This window comes from Podarcis bocagei (assembly GCF_964188305.1).
Source record: "Podarcis bocagei genome assembly, chromosome: 15".
In the NCBI taxonomy this organism is placed as follows: domain Eukaryota; kingdom Metazoa; phylum Chordata; class Lepidosauria; order Squamata; family Lacertidae; genus Podarcis; species Podarcis bocagei.
In genome coordinates this window covers 47,280,934-47,290,933 of record NC_138141.1, presented here as the reverse complement: position 1 = coordinate 47,290,933, position 10,000 = coordinate 47,280,934, and the positions used below count along the sequence as shown (strand labels likewise).

General features: G+C 54.4%; 1 long non-coding RNA gene across 1 annotated transcript in view; it reads right to left on the bottom strand.

The window, feature by feature from the left end:
* Positions 1-249: 249 nt before the first annotated feature.
* Positions 250-10,000, bottom strand: part of LOC308574463 — a 336,158-nt gene continuing 326,407 nt past the window's right edge. Inside the window, exon 5 of the long non-coding RNA XR_014002506.1 lies at positions 250-709. This is a non-coding gene — a long non-coding RNA (uncharacterized lncRNA). The remainder of the gene's footprint in view (positions 710-10,000) is intronic.

The window sequence follows — 10,000 nt, the reverse complement described above, 5'->3', positions numbered from 1 at the left end:
GGTTGGGTGCAGGCATACCACAGAAGGAAGTCAAACTCAAGAGTGTTCAGTTCTAGTGCTTTATTAAAAGCTTTATTACAGCAAATCAGTCTGCCAGGCCTCCCACCCTTTACAGTTGCAGGACAGACTTCAGCAAGGAGTTGGCTTGTCTGCATCCAAGCAAACATTCATACATCTTTGTGTATAAAGCAGCATACTTCACTTCGGCCAGGACTTCCCATCACTCCACTTGACCAGATGAGGGCGTAGGTGGCAAATACCAAAGTCTTATAGCTAGCTCCTTTTTCTGGACTCCATGCACCCAAAGCCCCCAGTTAAGGACAGCATCAAAACAAGCCAATTAGCTTCCATGAGCTCATCACTACAACAACTACCTATTAATTGTGGGGTTATCTTGACTACCAAAATGGTGCTTGCAGAGCTTCCAGAACAGTTCACCTTTGGTTCAACACAACCCACCTCTTCCAGATAACCCTAACAATCTACACGCCCAATCTTCCGTAAGTTCCTCGGGGTCTAGAAGGAGTGGAGTTATGCGGTGAATCTGTTACTCAGCTTACAAAAAAACGCACAACAGCAAGGCAAAAATATGCAATGAAGCAATCTGATAGTTACAATTATAACAAAAATCACCAGTAAGTGGTGCCACCCCCTGCAAGTCCTTGGAACCACCTCTGGTCCTCCATGATTCATGTTCCGATCAGGCTACCTTGGCACACAATCTTGATATAAAGCATGCACAAACTTAATTAGCTAGACTTATCTGAATTATATATTCTAATACACAAATCATTTTTATTTAACAGCTTGAAATATCAGAAAGCCTCCATGTCCATGTTCTGGTTATCTGCGTGCAGATCCAACATTATATGAGTCACTGTTTGCTGCCAAACAATAAGTCCAATCATGGCAGACACTTCTGCTGCCCCGGTGAGAATTCATGACCGCCAAGCTCCAGATCCACGTGAAGTGCAGGAACATTCTGGCACAGGTATGGATACAGCCAGCAGAGGAAACCTAGGACCAATCCCAATATCCACTCCAGTGGCAGCCTATTAATGAACAAACAAATATTGGTTAGGTGCTCAGAGAATAACTTGCACCTAAATATTAGTAAGTCAAAGGAGATGCTGTTGGACTTCCGGAGGAAGAGAGGGGAACCTGCCTGTAGTGGTTGGGAGTTACTCGTGCGTAATCCTGCTCCGTTTGAGCATTAGATTGCCTGGTTAAACCCTCCGGACTGCACAGCCCATCTCAGCATGGCTGCCCTTAGTCACTCGTAGAATCTGTCTGTGGGCGTTTCTTAAAGCGCTGCCAACATAAGAGCTGTTTGACGCCCAATCGTCTCCGCCTCTCACTGCGCGGGAGTCTCCTGTGCAGGGTGGGCGTGGGCAGCGGGGTGCTTGGGCTCTCCTCACTAACTTCCAACGAAGAGTCCTGGAGCCCCTGCACCTCCCTGTCCCGTTGCTCTCCTGGATCCCTGGTGTTACACTCATTCTCTTCCCCTTCTTCCCAGCTGAGTCTCCCCCTAGCGCTTGGACCTTCCCCTGCAGAATCAGAGACCCTCTCCTTCTCCCGTGCCTCTGATGTCAGTTCCCTGACACTGCCCCATTGTATAACGGGGGGGGGGTGCTGTGTGGAGAGAGTCCCCTGCTTTAAATTCCTGGGAGTTTACCGTAGTGAGGACCTTGCTTGAAAAATCAACTTAACTCAGGTGGTCAGAAAGGCCCAACAGAGACTCCATTGCCTCAGGGTCTTGCGCCGGAAGTGTGCCGGAAATAGTGTGTCCACACGCGTATGGGCACACCCTCCCCTGCCCTCTGGCCTGACGCATGATCGGTGCTGGAGACACCAGCCCGAGGTGCAGTAAGTTTGCTGACCCGTGTTCTAAGCTGAGACATCCTCCCACCGTTCCCCCTCTTCAGCAGGGAGGGGAGCAGAAGGCACAGGTCTTTCTTACATGCTGCTTCTGCATGTTTTCCCACAATTTTACCACCACACAAGGCAGCTTTCATTGGGGACGTAAATGACCATAACACCACAACCATAATGTGTGGCAGTCCAACATCTCACGAGATCAGACTGTTGTATGGTGTCAAACAAGGTGATCCCATGTCACTGTTTATCTTTAATATGATCTCTGATCACTTGCTACAGAAATTGCCTGAAGAAGTGGGGGCTGACCTGGGAGGCTTCAAAGTCCATGGTGCTGCACAACATGATCAACACAGTGGTGGAACATCTGGCACTATGTGGGCTTACCATCAATACCAGAAAGTGCCTAATGGTCTCCCTGGAGAATGTCCCCAGAAAAAAGAAAGTGGTGGTCAATGCTAAAATGGCACTCAAGAGGTCAGGCAAATGGAAATAGCTTAGGATCCCATTCACCACTGAGAGAAGAATGGCAATCCAACCCCTTGAGAGGCTGCAAGGGAAATCTTGAGGAACGGTTCCCTGAAACCCCAACACAGGGTGTTCAGACTACGGACTGTGGTCCTGCCATACTTTTACAACCAGCTGTCATTAGAGTCTGCAGGGGTGCAAATGCTTACCTGCGTGGACCACTGCTCAAGGACAATTAGAACCTGGCTTGGTCTTCCGGCATCCGGACTTGTGGCGTAGTTTCACATCAAGGTAAATAATGGAGGTCCCTGTTTGCAATGGCTGAGATGGAGCATACGGATCCTGCATAGAGAACACCTTCATAAATTGCCTTTAAGCAGGTCGGCAAGCAGTCCTTAGCTGGGAACTTCCTGGCAAAGGAACTGAAGGTAATGGAATATCACTTCAGTAACAGAGGAAGCTTCCTGCATACAACAGGGGCCCTGAGTGAAAGATGGATTGATGAAGCAGGGGAGCACATTGATGGTGGGGGTTAGAAGAAGAATCAAAAACACCAAACCAAGAGGCATGGTTGCACGTGTTTTCTGTCAGGAAGGGATTACTTTAATTCCATAAAACTCGGAATCAATGTGCTCCCAATATGAAAACGTCTAGCCAGAGGCAGAAGACTTGACAGACTCTGCAGAGGTGGATGCCATACATCTGAGACCCTGAACCAATACAAGGGTGTTACAGTAGTCTACAGACACTGGGCAACAGAAAGTGCAAGTTACATGTAACTTCAGTAAGACTGCCATCATGAGGAGTATGGAGTGATCACAAAATAACTGTTGCCTTTAGGAATAATAGGAAAGAAATATCTCCAGGCTCCATCACCATGGGTTGTGATCGGAGGGCTGTATGCTTACAGCATTGTCAAACAAACAGCCTCCATCCAAACAGAGAGAAGAGAGCAGGATTAAAAACTAGTGCTACAAAACACACCATAACACAAAATAAACTAGTCACCCCCCCAAACAAGGACATTTTTTTTTTAAAAATAGCCTAATGCCTGGTCCTGCCTTGGCCGGCCGCCTAGCAGCTGACTTAGAACTGGTGCGGACCAGAGGAATCCGACTGTTTACCATATTTTTTGCTCTATAAGACTTTTCCCTCCTAAAAAGTAAGGGGGTGTGTGTGTGCGTTTTATAGGGCGAATGCAGGCTGCACAGCTACCCCAGAAGCCAGAACAGCAAGAGGGATCGCTGCTTTCACTGCGCAGCAATCCCTCTTGTTGTTCTGGCTTCTGAGATTCAGAATATTTTTTTTCTTGTTTTCTTCCTCCAAAAACTAGGTGTGTCTTATGGTCTGGTGCATCTTATAGAGCGAAAAATACGGTAATTAAAACAAAGCATCGCGAAGGCCCGCGGCGTGTGTTGACGCGATGTGATTTCTGCCCAGTGCTCAGAATGTCAAAGTGAAGAAATTCAACAAAGCATGAGTAAACAGTGGGAGTAACTATGACTCTCTTAAGGAAAATGGCAGATGATGATCTGTGATGTTCTACTGATCAAACTTCTGTGGTCTTTTCCACATGCCTATCCCTACCTCCTCGTGGTGAGAGTCAGGCAACGTCTTTAGGCGGCTAACAGGGAAGGCTTATATGAGACTCTGGGTATCTACCAGAGAGTCTCAGTTCATCCTCACCCAGATTCCGGAAACGAAAATGAAACGATGCAGCAACACAAAGAGAAGTGGCAGGTCCTCTGGCCGTACCACCCGGGTGAGGAGCAGTTCCCGTGCTGCTGGGCCTGGTGTAGTTCCTGCGGTGGAACTCCCAGTTTTTGTATGTGAACACCCAGGTTGTGAGAGAACCTTTAACACCAAGACTGGACGCGGTGCTCATCACCGACAAGCCCACCCAACAAAATACACATCAGGTGAAAAGGAGATGGACCCCTGAGGAAACATCACTGCTGGCAAGAGAGGAGGCTAGGCTCCTAACCTCGGGGGCACGCCATATGAACCTAGCCCTGATGGAAAAATTCCCAGAGAGAACAGCAGAGGCGATAAAAGCCGATAGGCGCCAGCGGGCCTACTGGGAATTGGTTGCGACATATACCCAGGAACAGCTAGAGGAGGTAGACGGACCAGCCCCTCAACCTGTGGTGGAAGCTTCAAATACCCAATGGCGGGACAGGCTAATACAACATCTGCAGCAACTGCCCAGAATGGCAGCCACCACGGAACACCAAGTGCGATTGGAAAGGCTGAGTGCCACCATCGGGTTGAGGATGCTCACTGCTGTGTTCGAAGAACTATCCCTGGTTGTGCGGGGCATGCAAGGGATGCGACCCTGGAGGGCGCAGAGAGGGGAACGAAGTAGCCAAGAACAACAGACATCCAACAGGTGGAAGAGGCAAGAGCAGTATGCCATTTTCCAACATCTATGGCATCAGAGTCCCACTAAATGTATTAAGTGGGTTCTGGATAAGAACAGGAGCATCCCAATTGAGAACTGGGAGAAGCTAATGACCAGGGCTCCGGATTGCTCACCAGGCCCTGGCCCCATGAGGGATGTCATAACATCTGTCAGGGGTTCAGGAGCAGAGGCAAGGGCAAGGGAGGAAACAGAGAGCGAGGGGGAGGAGGCAGAAGAAAAGATGAGTGATGACGACGACCCGAGATCTCCGAGTCTTTCCAGTGAATCAGAAGATTCACAGAAAGGAGCACCAGTGGTCAGGGCAAGGGGGGAGCCTAGGGGGACACCCCAGGAAGATAGAGCCAGAGGGGACTCAGAGGGGAGCAGTTGGAAATCGGGACCAGCGTCACAGCCAGAGAGCAGGGAAGAGGAAGAGCGCCAGAGATCAAGCGCTGGCAGCTCGCAACAGGGGGGAGGGCACGAGTCAGGAGTGGCCACACCTCCATCGGGGAGCGAAGAAACGGTCAGACGGAAAGTGGAAGGTTGGGCGCGCGCGCCAAGTTCAAATGCACAGGAAAGTGACGCAGTAGGCAGCCAGGAAAGGGAGCCAGGTCCTAAAGCCCGGCGCAAGGAGACAGGGAGTTCCGGGGGGTCGGCGTCAGAAGAATCCCGGAAGGAAGAGACCCCAGGGGGCAGAGGGACCCAGAGGAGAGCAGTCAGGCGGAAAAGGTGGAGCAGGGCTAGGATATTAAGTTGGTGCACAAGGGGCGGAGACTCAGACGGAGCTTCGCCGATCTAGCCATTAGACGTAGAGTTGCACGCAGCAGCTTGGGAATGGAAACTGTAACTCAATAAATACTTTTACTTAATGACCGCTGGCTAGCGTGATCCTCTGTGAGCTAGGATCTTGAAGCAGCTCTGACAACATCATTATGGGAACCCATGACAACTGCTGAGATTAAGAGAGCCCTACCATCGGCCTCAACAGCACCAGGACCAGACAGAATGACTGTGGAGCAGGTGAAGAAGCTGCATCTGGATGTGCTAGAGCAGCTCGTCACCCTAATAATGGTATGCGGGAAATGCCCCTAGTTGTTGCTGGGGGTTCGAACAACTTTGATTCCCAAGAAAGAACATGCCCAAGATCCGGGAGACTTCTGCCCAATAACTTTAATCTTTAAAGCCCTATACAGCCTAGGACTAATATATATGAAGAACTTAAAAAATTATTTAAATTAACATTCAAAAAAGAGGCCAGAAATATTTTTATTAAGCATTTTGCCAAAAGAAATAGGGAAATTGAAAAGAACATTGGTTATGTATGGAATAACGGCGGCCAAAATTTTAGTAGCAAGAAATTGGAAAAACACAATAATACACAACACGGAAGATTGGCAAATCCTAATGGGAGAATATCTGCAGCTAGTAGAGGATCAGGTTTAAGGTGCTGGTTTTAACCTTTCAAGCCCTATACGGCCTAGGACCGTCGTACCTACAAAACTGCCTCTTCTGGCATGCCCCACGGAGGACCTTATGGTCTGCTAACAACGCCTTGAAGATCCTGGGCCACAGGGAAATTAGACTGGCCTCGACTAGAGCCAGGGCCTTTTCGGCCGTGGCCCCAACCTGGTGGAACACTCTCCCACAAGAGACCAGGGCACTGCGGGATTTGACATCTTTCCACAGGGCCTGCAAGACAGAGCTGTTCCGCCAGGCCTTTGGGCAGAATGCAGTTTGACTTACTTTCCTTTGTATAAAACAAACCTGAAGGAGGGCCCCAACCTGCTCACAGGTCCTTGTATGATCAGTGGAAACAGTTGGTCCTGGCAAGTATTAACCACTCTCAATTCCAACCCGATAATTGCCACCTGCCCAGATTTTAACTTGTCTGAACTAATTTTAAGATGCATTTTAAGTAATTAATGTCTGTTTTTATGCATATGGTGATGTTTTTATGATGTTAGCCGCTCTAAGTCCGGCCTCGGCCAGGGAGGGCGGGAAACAAATAATTTTTTTGAAAACTTTGATAGATAGATAGATAGATAGATAGATAGATAGATAGATAGATAGATAGATTGTTACACCATGTTTAACCAAACTACAGCTGCAAATTGAACGAGCATGCCCTCAATTCCTTCATCCAGGGTGAAATATACTCAAAGTCGCAAAGTGATTTCATGCTCTTTATTCAGCTCATAGTGGTGAGGAGAAATGAATGAAAGTCCCCTCAAAGTATCTACTTTATATACATTATTTACACAATGGGCTGCACATGATTGGCTAATTCCAGAATTCTACTGTAAGCCAATCAGGTTGTGGAAATAGATCAAGGAGAGAGAGAGAGGGAGGCAGGCGGGCGGGCGGGCATGCCAACACACACACAAACACTCACACATCCCCCATTTCGACCGCATGATTGCACGGACGCACGCACACATGATCTTGACAATAGGGATACGACAAAGGAGAAGAAGAAGAAGAAGAAGAAGAAGAAGAAGAAGAAGAAGAGGGCTGCCCTGCCCTTACCATGCTGGCCACACGAGGGCGCCCCTTAAAAAAGGTCCAGGTTCTTACCCGGTCTACCTGGAAGAAGGCAGGCAGGCAGGGGACGGCCATGCTCCCTGCCTGCCTGCCTCCCTGCCTGCCTGCCGGACTACCTAGAGCACGGCGCGGAACCGCAGTCCGGTCAACTGGGCGCCGGACCTCGGTGAGCCAGGCCTACCAGCCGGAGGGGTTGGCGTTGCCCGGTCTCCCGGCCTCGGCTCCCCTCCGGTCTACCGGTCGGGAAGGCTGGGTCTTGCCGGCCTTCCTCAGAGATCGTGGGTGCTTCCCGGTCTACCCACCGGAAAGCACGGTTCTGCCGATCTACCTGGCGAACGGCGCGGAACAGCTGGCCAGTCTACTGGGCGCTGGACCTCGGGATGCCCGGTCTTCCCGCCGGAGGGGCTGGGGCGATGCCCGATCTCCCGGCCCTGGCTCCCCTCCGGTCTACCAGCCGGGAAAGCTGGGTCTTGCCGGTCTTCCTCCAGAGATCGAGGGGGTCCCCGGTCTACCTGCCGCACAGTCTACTCCCGGTATACTCGGGAGGGCCCCGGTCCTCCCGGCGGCGGGTGGGCCTGCGAAAGGAGTCCCCCCAGTCTGCCGGCTGTGGAGGCTGGGCCTTGCCGGGCCCCTTCCGAGAACGGGGGGCCTCCCGGTCTACCGACCGAAGGCCAAGTCTGCTTCTTGTGTGCACCGTCACCCCGGGCCGGGCCGGGCCGGGCATGGCAGCGGTGCCCGGTCTCCCGGCCCTGGGCTCTGCTGGCCGTGGAGGCTGGGTCCTGCCGGTCTACCTCCGAGGAAGGGAGGCTTCCCGGTCGACCCACCGGAGGGGCAGGCGACGTTACCCTGTCTCCCGGCCGTCGGCTCCCCTCCGGTCTACCGGCCCGTAAGGCAGGGGCTTGCCGGCCTTCCTCACAGATCGTGGGGACTTCCCGGTCTACCCACCTGAAAGCGCGGTTCCGCCGGTCTACTTGGCGTACGGCGCGGCACCGCAGGCCGGTCTACTCGGTGTCAGGCACGGTGGGCTCCTCGCGTCCACGCACACCACGCCCTGCCTGCCTGCCTGCCTGCCTGCCTGCCGCAGGGTCTGGGACTTCCAGGTCTACCTAAGAGGAGAAATGGCTTCCCGGTCTAGCCTCCAAGAGGTCGCGAGGCGCCAGTCCACTAGGCGGTGGGGGCTGGAGCCGCTGCCCGGTCTACTAACCTTCGAGGAGGGGGAGGCTCTGGCCGGTCTTACGAGAACGGTAGCGCAACCGATGGCCGGTCTACTGGTCGCCGGACCGCGGAGAGCCCGGACTACCGGCCGGGAAGGCTGGGGTTTGCCGGTCTTCCTTAGAGATCGTCGGGGCTTCCCGGTCTACCCACCGGAAAGAGAGGCTCTGCCTGACCACCTGGCGCACGGCGCAGAACCGCTGGCCGGTCAACTGGTCCCCGGACCTCGGGAAGCCCTGTCTACCCGCCGGAGGAGACAGCGGCCTTGCCGGGCCTCCAGGCCCTCGGCTCCCATCCGGTCTACCAGGCAGGAAGGCTGGTTCTTGCCGGTCTTCCTCAGAGAACGTGCGGCTTCCCGGTCTACCAAGTGGAAGGAGCGGTCTTGCCTGCCTGCCTGCCTGCCTGCCTGCGCCTGCCTGCCTGCCTGCCTGCCTGCCTGCCTGCCTGCTCGCCGCAGTGCCTGGGTCTTCCAGGTCTACCTCGGAAGAGAAACGTCTTCCCGGTCTACCCTCCTTGGGCCCGGCAAATGCCGGTCCACACGGAGGTGGGCCTGGAGCGGCTGCCCGCTCTAGTCGCCGGCGGAGGTGGGCAGGCTGGGTCTTGCCGGACTTCCACCCAGAGATCTATGGGCTTCCCGGTCTACCTGGCGCACGGCGCGCCACCGCTGGCCGGTCTGCTGGGCGCCGGACCTCGGTGAGCCCGGTCTACCGCCCGGAGGGGCTGGCGGCGTTGCCCGGTCTCCCAGCCCTCGGCTCCCCTCCGGTCTACCGGTCGGGAAGGCTGGGTCTTGCCGGTCTTCCACAGACATCGTGGGGACTTCCCGGTCTACCCACCGGAAAGCGCGGTTCTGCCGGACTACCTGGAGCACGGCGCGGAACCGCTGTCCGGTCTACTGGGCGCCGGACCTCGGGAAGCCCGGTCTTCCCGCCGGAGGGGCTGAGACGATGCCCGGTCTCCCGGCCCTCGGCTCCCCTCCGGTCTACCGCCCGGGAAAGCTGGGTCTTGCCGGTCTTCCTCCAGAGATCGAGGGGCTTCCCGGTCTACCTGGCGCGGGGCGCGGAACAGCTGGCCGGTCTACTGGGAGTCGGACCTCGGTGAGCCCGGTCTACCGGTCGGAGAGGAGCTTGCGGCATTGCCCGGTCTCCCGGCCGTCGGCTCCCCTCCGGTCTACCGCCCGGGAAAGCTGAGGCCTTGCCGGTCTTCCTCCAGAAATCGAGGGGCTTCCCGGTCTACCTGGCGCACGGCGAGGAACCGCTGGCCGGTCTACTGGGAGTCGGACCACGGTGAGCCCGGTCTCCCGGCCGGAGGGGCTAGCAGCATCACCCGGTCTCCCGGCCGTCGGCTCCCCTCCGGTCTACCGGCACCCGAAGGCTGGCGCTTGCCGGTCTACCTCCGAGAGCGTGGGGGCTTCCCACCCCGGTCTACTCGCTGGAGAGGCTGCGGTTTGCCGGTCTACTAGGGAGGGCGTAGGGAGGACTTCCCGGTCTACCGGCCCGTTCCCCC